The following is a 14297-nucleotide window of genomic DNA, read 5'->3' as shown; positions in this document are numbered from 1 at the left end:
AAATCCAAAGAAAGAAAAAGCTACCTTCAGAGCTCACATACTACTATGGAAGACAACACACTAACAAGTACGTACAAAGAAATCCTACATAGAAATATATGCATATTGTATCTCCAAGGCAATATTCCAGTGCTGGTGGTGACTATGAATATGCCAGCATAGTTCTCAATCGCAAAATATAAAAAAACTATCCATATAGAAGGCAGGAAAAAAAAACATTTATTTAGACACCAAAAAACCAAATTTCAGAAGCAGAAAGCAAAATTTGTCTTCGTGCTTAAGAAGTTGATAAACATGATCACTACAAGGGGCAAGGCCTTTCCCAAACCTCTCCCGCTCTGCCAGGGCCTTCTCCCAAGCAAACACTCATGAGCCTGAGCCTTGCCCTGCCTGCCTACCTGCATCCTCTCTCCTCTGCCCTGAGTGTGCTCACTCACTCCCTTCCAGTTCTGCTCCACCCTTCCTGTTCCACCCATTCAGCAAGCTCCTCCCACTATGTGTCTTAGGTTTCCAGGTGATTTAAGCAGGTCACTTGGGCCTATTAATGAGTGAGAAAGATCTTTCCCTTGAAATTGCTAGTACACATATACACATAACTTACATGATACATACATGTGTATAAATGTGTGTGTGTGTCTGCAAAACTGGAGGCAATCTCAGAGGAAAGGCAGTGATGTTAAGAGGCATTGGGAAAGACTTCTTACAGAGATAGGTTTTGAGCTGTCTTGGCAGGGATGAAGGACAGTATTCTAGGCCTGGGGAAAAGCTAGGGAAATGCTCAGAGCAGGGAAGGGGTGTCTTGCGTGTAGGTCAGCAGCAAAGCCAGTGTCTCTAGGTGACTAAGGAGTCAGGGAAGAGATGTGTAAGGAGATTGGAAAAGGAGAAAGGGATCAATATGTGAAAGACCTCAAAAATCAAACTAAGAATTGTATATTGAATTCTAGAGCCTTTCTATTGGATCTTGGAAGTCACTGGAGATTATTCAGCTTGCAGAAGATCATTTTGGCAGTTGAGTAAAGATGCCCTAGAGGAGGGAGAGGATGGAGGGGTTTGACAACCAGTCTGACCTCCTTACACTTTATTTTCTTTCATGAATAGGATTGAGAAAAAGTCATTAGACTTTTCAATTAAGAGATCATTGGTAACTTTGGAAAGAAAATTTTTATTGAATGATGAGGTCAGAAGCCAGACTTCAGTGAGTTAAGAGGAGAGTAAGAGGAAAACAAATGAAGACACCTACTCTCTTTGGTTTTTTCAATTTAACCACAAAAGGGAAGATAGATATGAATAGATAAATAGGGATGGACAGATTGAGCAAGATTTTTTTAAGGACATGGGAGACATGGGCATGTTTGTAGGCAGCAGGGATGCAGTCAATATTCCAGGAGAGATTGAAGTTAAAGGAAGTCAGGGAAGTCAGGAAATAGAGATGGGAAGAGAGAATCCCAGGCATGGTGGACAGCCAGTGAAAATGTGCATCCAGAGTCCAGAGATGAAGTGTCTTGTGTGTATTTGAGGAGGTCAGTGTCACTGGATGGCAGAGTATGTAGAAGCGATTAAGATGTAAGAAGATTGGAAAGGTAGGAAGGTGACAGGTGATGAAGGGCTTTAAAAACCAAAGGGAGAATTTTATATTTGATTCAGGAAGTAATTGGGAGCCCCTAGAGTTTATTGCATAAGGGGGAGAGGTGGTACAGTCAGACCTGTGCTCTAGGATAATTGATTTGACAGCTCCACGAAGGCTGCACTGAAGTGAGGAGAGACTTGAGGCAGGGAGACTGCCAAAAGGCTACTGTAATTTCCTTGACATCTTTGTTCTCAGTTTCCTCATCTATAAAATAAGATGGTTGGACTAGATTACCTCCAAAGTGAGTTCCAGATCTTAATCTATCAGCTTATGAGCTTATGAAGGGACAATATTCATTCATCAAAGCAATGGTCTCCAGTCAGCTGCCTTAAAATCCCAGAATGATGCCTTCTACTGTTGATCTCAGAATTGGGAAGCTAAGGTCTGGAATGAGATATAAGGCTGAGGGAGCTACCTGTAGCAGAGCCTTCAGTAATTAGATTCATTAGCTAGAATGGGGGAGAGTTGTTCTTCATCAATTCCTAAATGACCTTGGAATAAATTTCTCTTTGCCACTCATAATCATTTCTAGCACGCTACAATTTGAGCCTGATCACTGATCACCTTGACTAGTGGGCTAATGTATACAGTAAGACAAGGGTAGGATAAGCAGAGACATATCATAGAGGGCCTAAAGTCAGGCCCAGACAAAATGTTTTTTGGACTTAAGTGTTGGTACAGATGAGTGAACTAAACTCTACTGGACAATTCTCTAGTCATTTGGTTTTCAGGCATAAAGCTCAGAGTATAGGAAAAGAAACTGGAGGTTTCAGGGATACAGACACTCTATCTGAGTCTTGAAAAAGATGGGTTTTTCCCCTTGTTAGTAAAGTTGCCTCTCACCATAACTACATGAAGGAGATAGGCAGGGTGCTTTAGCAAGGAGCAAATGACCACAAGGTGTTTGGCACCCCAGTTCAGGACAGGGTTGGCTGGGGAGTGGAGTGCTCTTATTCAATATATAAGGTGGGGTCAAGAGCTAGAAAAAAGGTCTGAATTTCAAGTGAGAAGAATTGGGTTAAATCTTGGCTTTGCTTTTGCTAGCTGGGTGACTTTGGGCAAATCACTTCTCTCTTGTAGTCTCAGTTTCATCCTCTTAAAAATGAAATATTTGGGCTATATGATCTCTAAGATCTTTTCATGGTCTAATATTACATGACTGGGAATGGGAGAGGAATTACTGAATGTCACAGCTGAAAGGATTCTTAGAGGTCACTGAGTCTACTCTCCTAATTTTCAACATGAGGAAACTGACATCCAAATAAGGGAAATGACTTTTATAGAATCTCACCATCCTAGAATTTGACACTTGGGAGGCACCTCATCAGCTATTGAGTCTAATCTACTCAAGGTCACGTGTTTATATAAAAAAGATGGACAGATGCTGGGATAGGTCAGAAACTTGTGTTTCCTGGGTGTAAGAGACATCTTTGGAGGATTTCTTCAGCACAATACATGATCTGTATATGAACCCAGAGCCTAGGGACATCATCAGGACAAGTCTCTGATGGGCAATGAGACTCTAGAACAGGGGTGGAGAACCTGAGGTGCATCATTGAGGACAGATTCCCCACCCCTGTTCTAGAAGGTGGAAATTTTATAGGGTTGAATTTCAGGGGCCATGGGGGTAGTGAATGGATAGGTGTGGCAAGTCAAGAATTAAGTCAGATAATGGAAGATGATTGTGTGGGGTGTCTGTTGTGGTGTCCAGTATACATTTGAAATGTTACAATGACAAAGATAAGGGCTTTTGGCCATTCTTCAGCCTTACCCAAGGGACTCAGGGAAAGATTCCTAGGAGTTAACCATACCACAGTCTAAGTGTCTCCCTCTTGGCAGTGAATAGCAAATTGAATGTGAACTCCCACTATCGATCAAAAATGTAGAGGAAATGACCAGGAATTAGCCTATAAATTTACTGGAGGTATAGAAGGTTTCCATGTGGATATCAAGAATGTTTTGCTTCTTAATTTTTTCCTTTTGATTTTTCTACATTATACATGCCTAATAGGTTTTTTCTATTGTATCCGTGTATCTTTGTTATATACAGTAACACATTGAGTGGGGGCTCAAATCATCGGGCTATGTATGATTTGGATAGTTATCATCCACCATCTGCAAGCTTTTCATTAGTGGAAGAGCGTTGTATGGAGATGTCAGAGATACTGAGTCCAAATTTCACCTCCATCTGCACTCCTAACTCCTCTGGTCTCTGGCTACAATGCCCAGGAAGATGCTGGAAACTCAGGCTACCCCTGGACCTCAGCCTTGGACCTCATCCACTGGAAATACTTTCTGCTGCTTCAGCTTCTCCTTCTAATTGACTGCTTTCTCCCAGAACCTCCATTCAAAGGAGAAGACTCAAGCCAGGCATTCTGGCATTCCTCTCCAGGCTGTAGTCCTGACTCTCATGGGCTTTCTCCCTCTCTGGATACCCTCACCCCTGCTTTTCAGCTGTCTTTTTGTGTGTGCTTTCCCCCAATGAGGAATGTAAGCTCTTCCAAGGAAGGAACTGTCTTTCTTCCTGCTTATATTTTGTATTCCCAGTAATTAACACAGTACCTGGCATACAGTAAGTTCTTAATAAATACTTGCTGACTTAATTAAGAGTGTGGGATTATTGAACATTAGAAATTAAGTGGACTTTAGAGATCTTTTAGTTCTACCCTTTCATTTGATGTTAGAATCTAAGGAATTTGCTTATGGCCATGTAGCTCCTAACTGGCTATGTTGAGACATGGGCTCAGGACTTCAGACTGCAATTCTAGGGCTCAGTGACATCTGGAGTTCTATGTCCAGCATCTTGACTAACCTCTTCTTTCCTTAGACTTGTGATCTCAACTGTTTGGAATTGTGTGTGTGTGTGTGTGTGTGTGTGTGTGTGTGTGTGTGTGTGTGTTGGGGAAGTGAGAGAGCAAGGGGGAAATGATTAACCCCACACTGAAGAAGGAAGAAGACAGCTCCTATCCAATGCCTAAATAGAGAGTGGATCACTAGAGTCTCATTTACTTGGTGGTCTTGGGTGTCCATGCCAGACAGACCTAACTGTTAGAGTAAGTCAATAGAGAATTCAGGCAGTACTAAGAGCAGATCTGTGGGGAGGGGTAGAGGGAAGATGGTGACAACCATGCTTCCACAGAGGATCATATGATTGAGAGACTTGGTTACCATCTCTCTGTGATTGCCTTCAGTAGCTCCCTGGGAGTGACTCATCACTTGGTGACTGATTTAGGCAAGTCCATCTATCCTATACCAAAGGGTTGTATCCAATTCATCAGAATAGTCTGAGTCAATCCAAATCAATTGAGACTGAATCCTTTCCTAGGAGTGCTAAAAGGCAAGACCAGAGTCACTGAGATGATATTTTCGGAATGGTGGTACTGCTCACAGGGAAATAATCTGGTGAAAGTGATCAAGCTTTCCAGACTAACTCTCTACTCAGGCTTCAGGGCATGGGACTTCTTATACTCAAGACCAAATCTTAATGTAGATACAGTAGTTATTAGGACAATGAGAATTCCAAGGGCTAAGGGTATACCAAGTTGGAGGTGGGGAGAGGAAGTGAGTTTGAGGCTTTGTGGGAATATACTCAATGGATTAGTAAACATTTATTGGATATCTATGTATATAAGACACTGTGAGAGACATTCTAGGGACAGAATCTAAAATCGCAGGCATAGTTTTAGGCTTTAGCCCAGCCTTGCCAGGGCTTATAGTTTAGATGAGGGATGAAAGAGCATGTAAAACAGAAAATCATTGTGCAATATTGTAACAACGAGTACCAAAAACCAGGAAAAAGCCAGCATACATCAATTGGACTTAGACAATGGAGAGAACTATGTCAACTGTGGTGGTCACAAAGTGGGTAGGCTTGATTTGATCTAAGGTCATGAGCATAGAGCTGGAGGGAAGTTATCAAGTCTCTTTCCCTTATTTTATAGATGGAGAAACTGAGGCACAGAGTAACTGCTGATGTTTGTCTCAGACTGAGAAGGAAAATGGGGTTGAGAGTACTTTTTTGGGGGGGGGGTACAAAGAAGGTCCAGGACCAATGTCAGTGTAGAAAACCAGAGCCCTAGAGCCAGAAGAGACCTCAAGAAATCACTGGATCCAGCCTCTTATTCTCTGAACCAGGAGTGTCTTGTACCTAGAATCTGTCCATTGTTTGTTTCTCGAGAGAGTTGGCCAGGTGGTCCAGAGGATAAAGCACCGACCCTGGAGACAAGAAGAACTGAGTTTGAGTCTGACCAAAGATACTTATTAGCTGAGATTAGAGATTAAGTGACTTAATCTCTGCCTGCCTCAGTTTCCCACACTCTAAAGTGGAGATAGTGAGTGCTAGATTTTTCTGCTTTACCTCACAGGGCTGTTGTGAAGAGCAAATGAGACACTATTTATAAAGCCCTTATTGTGAAGCTTAGCACATAGTAGGTCCTTAATAGAATTTTGTTCCCTTTCCTTTTACAATCTTACATATTTTATGAATTTAAAAATATTGTTTTATGAAAACAAGTCTCTTAAGCTTCTGAAAAGGGGTCACACCAGATTGTCCATTAGATCTAGGACATGAAAAAGGCCAAGTCTCTTGATCTCCTCTCTGGGAGAGAAGTTATTTAAGGCACTGTATAAGATGTGTTCTTCATAGGGTTAAAAACATCATGGATGGGTTTACCAATCTAGGGCTTAGTGATAAGTCATAGGAGCATGGACTTGGAGTCAGCTTTCTCTTTTTATGGGTGAGGGGACGGAGTCCCAGAGAGATAAACAGATTTAGTAGCTAATGAGGGTTAGTGGTGGCATCTGAGTCTTCTGGACTCTCAGGCCCTCACATCACACATTAAGTTACACTGCCTCTGGGTAAAATAGTGAATTAAAATTCCATCCTTCAGATCTTTGCCTTACTACTCCAGCTACCTTCTCCCCCTGGAAAATCTTTTTTCCGTACTTCCCTCACCCCCAAGCACTCACCTCCTCCCCTCATTGATGAGTTCCTCTGAGGAAACAGCCAGGCCAGCCAACCTTCATTCCTCTCCTGGCTCTGTTCCTGAGGCATTGGAATTTGCCATCATGCCACCAAATGAGGGGACCCCCCTCCTCACTTGGAAGATCTCTTTTAGGCATTGTCTTTCCAGTTAGAATGTACACTCTTTAAGGATAGAGTCTGTGTTCCCAGTCCTTAGTCCCTTACATAGTAAGTACTTAGTAAATGCTTGTTGACATGATTTCCAGACCCTATCTGGCATACTCCTCCAATGTACCTCCCTGGACTGCTCAGGGCCCAGGGCCAGTCATGGTGAGATGAGTCCAGGAGAGGATCCCAAAGGAAGGGAAGTAGAGGGAGGGGAATACAGGGTGCTCACCTTGAGGCTTCAACATGACATGTTGATGAGCTGCACTGAAGTGGGTTGGAGACTCTCTTTCCTCCATTATGGGTTGTTCGCTCATCTCTGGCCTATGAACTAGACCCAATCCTTGTTTCTGGCTAGTCTCTTCAAGAGATTTTTGTCCAGAGAGAATTATGAGAAGTAAAACTGACCTAAGTCCAGTGCCTTTATAGACTGATAACCCAACTTCCCCCTAAGCCCTCAGTCCTTTTGACTCAGCAAAAATGAGTCAGAAGCCATTGGGTGAGGTTCACCACCTAACTTGGGGACCCTCAACAGAATTCTTCAACAACTTCTGTATAAGGCCCTGTTCCTCTTGTCTGTCTCAAAACTTTTCACAGGGTCTAATTCTTTCAAAAACTCTGTCTCCCTGATCCCAGTCAGAGACTGAGCTACATGATGACCTCAATCCATCTCAGGCAAATGCTCTGAGATCACCTTAGACTGAATCAGGTTTCGTAGAAAATCTCAGAGCTTGAGGAAACCTCAGTGACCATCTAGTGTGACCCATACCTGAACAAGAATCCCTGCACTTGTAACACATCTAAATGGTAGCTTTTGCTTGAAGGCTTCAGGTGAGAAGGAGCCAGGGAAGATCTTCTATGTGACTTTGTCTCAGAACAGACAGTAACAGAGAGGTGGTGAGGGTAGGCCTGCCAGCCCTGACAATGAGCTTTTGGGTGTAGTGGGAATGCTGGTTTCCTAAGAACTGGGATCAAATTCTGGGTCTGTCAGACCATGCTTGCATGATGTTAGGCAAGAATTATCCAATTCTGGGCCTCGGCACTGTTTTTTATAAAAGGACAGGGTTGGATTGTTGTTCAATTATGTCTAACTCTTCATGACCCCATTTGGGGTTTTCTTGGCAGAGACATTGGAGTGGTTTGTCATGTCCTTCTCCAGCTCATTTTATAGATGAGGAAAGTGAGGCAGAGGGTGAAGTGACTTGCCTGGGATCACACAGCTAGTATATGTCTGAAGCTGGATGTGAACTCAGGCCTTCCTGACTCCAGCCTGGCACTCTATACATTGTGTTACCTAGCTCCCCCAGAACTGGATTACGTGAACTCTTAAGTTTCTTCCAGCTCTTTCTTCCAACTGCTTCTTGGACATCTCCAAGTGGCTGTCCCATGGATATCTCATACCCAACATGCTCAAATTCCTGATTACTTTCACTGCAATCCTCTTACCCAGACTTGCAACCTCAGCATCATCCTGGTCTCCTCATTCCTATTCACCTCACATTTCCAGGCTAATGCCAAGTCTTGTCTTTTCTGCGTGTCTTTCAGTCAGTCAATAAGCATTCATTAAGTATCTACTATGTGCCAGGCACTAAGCTAAGAAGTGGGGATACTAAGAAAGGCTGAATACAGTCTCTGCTCTCAAGGAGTTCATATTCTAATGGAGACAACATGTAAAACGCTATACAAACATGTTGTACGTACTCTATCCAAAATCTTTAGTATATGCCCCTTCCTCCTTGATCACAGAGCCACTGTTCCAGGGCAGAGCCTCTTCATCTCACACCTGACTATTGTAAAGCCTTCTAGTTGGTCTCCCTATCTCAGACTCTCTCCCCTCAGATCCTTTGTTCACTTGGCTGCCAAAGTGACCTTCTGAAAGCATGGGTCTGATGGGGTCAATCAATAAATTCCAGTCATTCCATCCAGAGTCAAGTAAAGAATCATTTTTTTTTTTGTATTTTAAAGCCCTTCACAAATCAGATCCTTCTTAACCTCCCTCCACATACCCTTAATCCATCTACACCAGTCTTCTGGTTGTCTTTTGTATGTCAGCCTTGGTCCTGGATGTCCCCCATGTCTAGATTACTCTTTCTCCTCACCTTCTCTGGCTTTCTTCAAGACTCAGCTATAATCTCACCTTCTGCAGGAGGTCTCTTTGAATCCTTGTAGCTTCTAGATCCTTCCCTCTGGGATTATTTTCCTTCAATTCTTATATATAGGGTGTCCCAGAAATCTCAGTGCAATTTTAAGCTTGGAACACCCTGTACATGTTGTATGTAGGGTTATATGCATGTTGTTCTCTCCCACTAGCTCCCCATTAGAAGGTGAGTTTCTTGAGGTCAGACAGTTTTCACCTTTCTTTGTATTCCCCGGGAAGATCTGAGGACAGTGTCTGGCATATAGGAAGTATTTATGTTGACTGAAGATCGCTCTGGCTCAAGGGTGAAAATATCAGGGGCATAGTTGAAGAACAACAGGAAGAGGTAATTTAGCATAGTACAATGTCAGATTTGGAGGTGGGGACCGTGGGTATGAAACTCATTCTGACCTTCCCCTTTCTGTGTAGTGGCAAAATCCGAGAACCTGAATTTGAATTCTGCCTTTGCTGACTTAACATAGACAGAGCTACTTACATGTCTCTGTTTGATTTTCCTCTTCTGTTAAAAGAGGGAGTCAGACCAGATGGCTTGAAGGTCCTTTAGGGTACCCTCCAACTCTCTAGTGATAACTTAGTCAGCCTCTATAAAATAAAGCAGTTGGACTAGACGATTCTAAGGCTGCTTGCAAGGTCTCAAAGCAGGGGTGGGGGGAGGAAAGTGGAAGGAGGGAAGTTCCTCAGGGACTTCGAAGGCAAGGGTTCCTCTGGACAGAAAGGATGCTCCCTCATGGGTGCCATGTGTCTCAAGGAGAGTCAGTGAAGAGGAGAGTGAAATGTTGACCTTTACTTTCCATTTCCTCATGATCTATATCCTTCTCCCTACTTACTCTTGGAGGGGAAATTCAGAGGCTGAACCTGGGTAAGGAATCTGTAACTGTAGTTGTTTCGTGCTGTATTAAAAGAAATGATGTCAGGCAGGAAGGGGTCATAAGAAGTAAGAGGATGATATGATTTAGGACAGAAAGAATGGTGGAAATCATCTAGTGTAAACCTTTGGTTCTCATCTTACATCCCTGGGTTCTTCTCAGGCTCTTTTATTGCTGGATCAGCATTTTTTTGTTTTCCCTTCATGTGTGTCTGCCTTGGGACTCTGTCTTGGACCCTCTAATCCTCTCTTTATTCTCCTTGGTGACCTCATCAGCTCTAGTGGGTTCCATTATCATCTATATCCTTAGGACTCCAATTCACCCTCCATTTTCTGAGGTTCAATCCCACATCACCAACTGTCCACAGGATACCAGCAGTTGATTGTCCCATAAGAAACATACATTCAACATGCCTAAAGCAGAACTCATTATATGTCCTCCCCCGCAATGTGCTCCTCTTCCCTATTCCTGGTGAGGGTGTCACCTTCTTCCATTGAATCAGATTGGCAACCTCAGTGATGTCCTCAACTTTTTACTTTTATTAACTTTCTGTCAGAGTCAATCAACTGCCACATCTTCTACCTCCCCAGAATCTGACCCTTTTCTCCACTCACAGTACCCACTCCAGTTCAGGCTCACATCACCTCCTGCCTGGATTGAGGGTAGTCTTCTCTCTAATCCATCCTCCACAAAAGTCTGGCCATTGACTTTTCTGCTCAGATAAGTTCAGTGGGAATTACTTGCAGCAGTGGTGGTTTCCAGACAACTTAGCCCACAGATGCCAAAGAGAATTTAGACAGTTAGTAGGAAAGGTATGTCAGACCTGGGTCAGAGAGGAGTGCAGGCAGTGCCAGCACAGGCCCAGCCCCAGCCCCAGCAAGCCAAGAGCACGCCTTGGGAGTGATTGAATCAGCAATGGCAATAGAAGATCCCAGAGCTCTTATCCCACAGACAGTAAGGGGGTTGAACAACTGGTGAAAAGGAGATTCCAGGGGTCTCTTTACTAGCACTGAGACAGGATTCTTTTGCTTTACCCATATGTGCTTCTGGGTCACATTCCTGGGTGGCAATCCTAGGGTGAGGAGGAGTGCTAGAATAGCAGAGCTTATGGCAGTAGAGGAGGGGAGACCCTTCCAACAGTTCCAGGGCAGAAAAGAGTGCTTATGGTTGATCACAGACCAGAGAACAGGCCAGGAGAGGAGTAAACACATCATTAGATCATTATTGTTGTGTTCGTCCTTCAATTCCAAAGAAGACCATGACATCAGAGAAATAATGACATGACTTGCACTTTGTTTTGAGTGAGTGAGGGCTGTGCAGGGTCACTAGCTTCACTTTCTCCTCCTCACATTGATATAAAGTCTTAAAAGAATAGTTATTGCTTTTTGTCACGTCCCAAAGTCAACACAACCCAAAATTACATGTCAAATATGTTTGCTAAACTTGAGTTATCATGTGGTAGAGTTGAGACTCCTCGGGAAATGGATAACACATTGATCAGTTCTGGTTTTTAGTGACCCGTATCTCTGAAAATAGGTGGTCATTACCCCTGAAGCTTAGGGTAATTCTCCCTCCACCCTGTAAGCAGAGCCTTACCTTAACAAAGAGTCCAAAAGTCAAGCAATAGTCTGGGAGAACCAGAAAACAATGGAAAAAACTCTATAGATCATAGAAACTTACTTTGGAGACAAGGGAGATCAAAACACACACTCAGAAGAAGAAAACTGTAAAATGGGGATGATAATAGTACCTCCCTCCCAGGTTGTGGCAAAGTTTAAATGAGATAATATTTGGCACATAATAGAATCTTAAGAAATGGCCATTGAATTTAATGGAATGGAAATGACCCTCCATCTTATAAGTGAAGAAAGAGATGGAGAATTACAATGGAAACGACACTGGATTTGGAGGGAAAGCACTTGGGTTGTGCTCCTAAAGGACCTTGTTACTTAAAGTCTCACAGTGAATCCTTAAAAGTTCGGAAAGCAGTTTAAGTCATCTTAGTGACTTAAGTGAATATCCACATAGGGGCAATAACCTGGTGGCAATAAACACCTATGATGGGCTCAGCTCAGTCATTGTATTAACTGATTCCTGTGATCACATAGATCCCAATCCACCAAGTGTTTGAATTTGCCCAGAGTGTAATGTCAGAGTTGGCCATCAGGTGGCAATGTATTTGAACTATTCATCAAAGTATGAAGTTGTTTAGTTGTGCCAGACACTTCATAACCCTATTCAGGGTTTTCTTAGCAAAGATACTAGAGAGTTTGCCTTTTCCTTCTCCAGCACATTTTACAGATGAGGGAAACTGAGGCAAACAGGGTTAAGTGACTTGCCCAGGGTCACACAACTACTAAGCGTCTGAGGCTAGATTTGACCTCAGGAAGGTGAGTCTCTAGGCAGTTAGGTGGCACAGTGGACAGAATGCCAGGCCTGGATAATATAATGACATTATATAAATAATATTATTATTTATTATCATATTTTATTATATATTATATTATTATGTTATTAATTATTTTCAATTATAAAAATAAAATAATAAAAGAGAACAACCTTATTTATAAACATCCCTCATGGATTAACAGAAAGGGGGAAGCTGAAATCTTCCCCCCAACCTACCAACACACCTGTTACTCACTCATCACAGGGGCTGTACTAGTTGCACTTGCCCAGATGACTTTGGGTAACACTGGGCAAGGTATGACCCCCAGATATTCCAGTGTCCCTCTCATCCTCTATCGCTTCCTCCCTCTCCAAGATAGGGTTCCATCTTCCTTCTGGAAGTTAGAAACTTAAAGAAGAGAGAGAGGTGGGGGGAGTGAGAGAGAGAGGGAGAGAGAGGAAGAGAAGCCTGGAAAAGCACAGTGTAGAGACAGCAAGCATTTATCCTGTTTTGTGGACCCTCCTCTCATTGCCAAAGGGAGCACCTCAGTCACAGAGGAGGCAAGAGTGGGGTGGGGAGTCCTCTCTCTGTGCCAGAATCTCAGAATCTGCTCCCTTGTGCTTTCTCTGGGAATCATTTCCTTGAGCTCAGATGATCCCACAGGGGCAAGAAAGTGAGGTAGACTCTCCTAGGCTATTTCTCATTAGAACCTCAGAACAATCCCTGGAGAAAGAAACTTCTAGAATTATTATCCCTATTATACAGATAGTGAAACTGAGACTTAGAGGAGATGATTTATATACAGTCATGGAGCTAATAATCAACAAGAATTTATTAAACACAAAGTGTCAAGTACTGTGCTAAGGTCTAAAGACACAAAGAAAGGAAACAGCACAATCCATGACCTCAAGGAGTTTATGTTCTAATGGGGACACCAACACATAAAGGCCTGGGATCATAGAAGATCTATACAGAGAGGATGCAGCCCACCTCAGAATGGAAGGAGTCAGCAGCTTGGGGAGGGGTGGGGACCAAGAAGGAGTTCTGAAGAAGTGGAATTTGAACTGGGACATGAAAAAGCCAGGGAATCTGAGAGGAGCATCTGAGGGTTGGGTCGGAGATCATAAAAGCCAAAGCAAAGGCTTGGGGGTAGGAGATTCCTGGAAAATCTAGGAGACTGGTGCAGCTGGATTATGGAGTATATGGATGAGAGCAAGGTATAAGAAAAGAAGGCTGGAAAGGTAGAAAGGGATCAGATTACTTGAAGGAGTTATATTTGTTTTTGGAGGTAATAGGGATCGACTGAAGCTTTTTCAGCAGAAGTGGGCTGCAACACAATCAGAATTATACTTTAGGGAAATCAGCTTGGCAGCTAGGTGTTGTAAATGGATAGAACACTGCATGGAGTCATCAAGACCCCAGTTCAAATCCAGCATCCTTCACCTACTAGTTGTGTAATCCTGGGAAATTCACTCAATATGTCTTCCTCAGTTCCCTCTACTGTAAAATGGGGATACTCATAGCACCAACCTTGCACAGTTGTTGTGAGGATCAAATGAGATCATATTTGTAAAGCACCTGGCACACAGTAGGCACTTAATAAATGCTTATTCTTTTTTCCCTACCTTTCCCCTCAGCAGTTGAATCGAAGATGGCTCACTGGATTCGAGGTCATGCCTTGTTGCTTTCTTGGACTATCTGGCTTAGACCACACTGACTTTCTGGGCTTCCCTGTCCTCCTCTTACCAGAAGGAGGAACTAGATGATGTCTGAGTTTCCACCAAGTTCTGAGATGATGTGCTTCTAAATACGGCCTTTTCATTTTCCACCCTATTTACCATCCTGTCAGGACTAGAAGGAATCTTAGTATACAGGTATGAAAGACTGCTCCTCCTAGCCTCCCATGTGCCCTGAGGGTTCATCAATAAAAGAGGCAACACCAAATGTTAGCTGGTTTCCTCCTGTTCATTGATCCCCAGAGATCTCCCTTCATATTTTATTCCTACTCCTTTCTATTGAGATATTCTATTGAGATAACTGGTGAGGCCTGGTGTCAGGAAGACCTGAGTTCAAATCTGGACTCAGATACTTAGCTGAATGATCCTGACCTCAGTTTCTTCAACTCTAAA

At 43.1% G+C, this 14297-nt stretch overlaps 1 pseudogene; it reads right to left on the bottom strand.

Moving 5' to 3' along the window:
- The window catches only part of LOC140520466 (uncharacterized), a 35278-nt pseudogene extending 28097 nt beyond the window's left edge, over positions 1 to 7181 (bottom strand).
- Positions 7182 to 14297: the final 7116 nt, after the last annotated feature.

Source organism: Notamacropus eugenii, chromosome 1 (genome assembly GCF_028372415.1).
Source record: "Notamacropus eugenii isolate mMacEug1 chromosome 1, mMacEug1.pri_v2, whole genome shotgun sequence".
Taxonomy (NCBI): Eukaryota; Metazoa; Chordata; class Mammalia; order Diprotodontia; family Macropodidae; genus Notamacropus; species Notamacropus eugenii.
The sequence above is the reverse complement of the archived record's forward strand: the minus strand, read 5'-3'. Positions and strand labels throughout refer to the sequence as shown.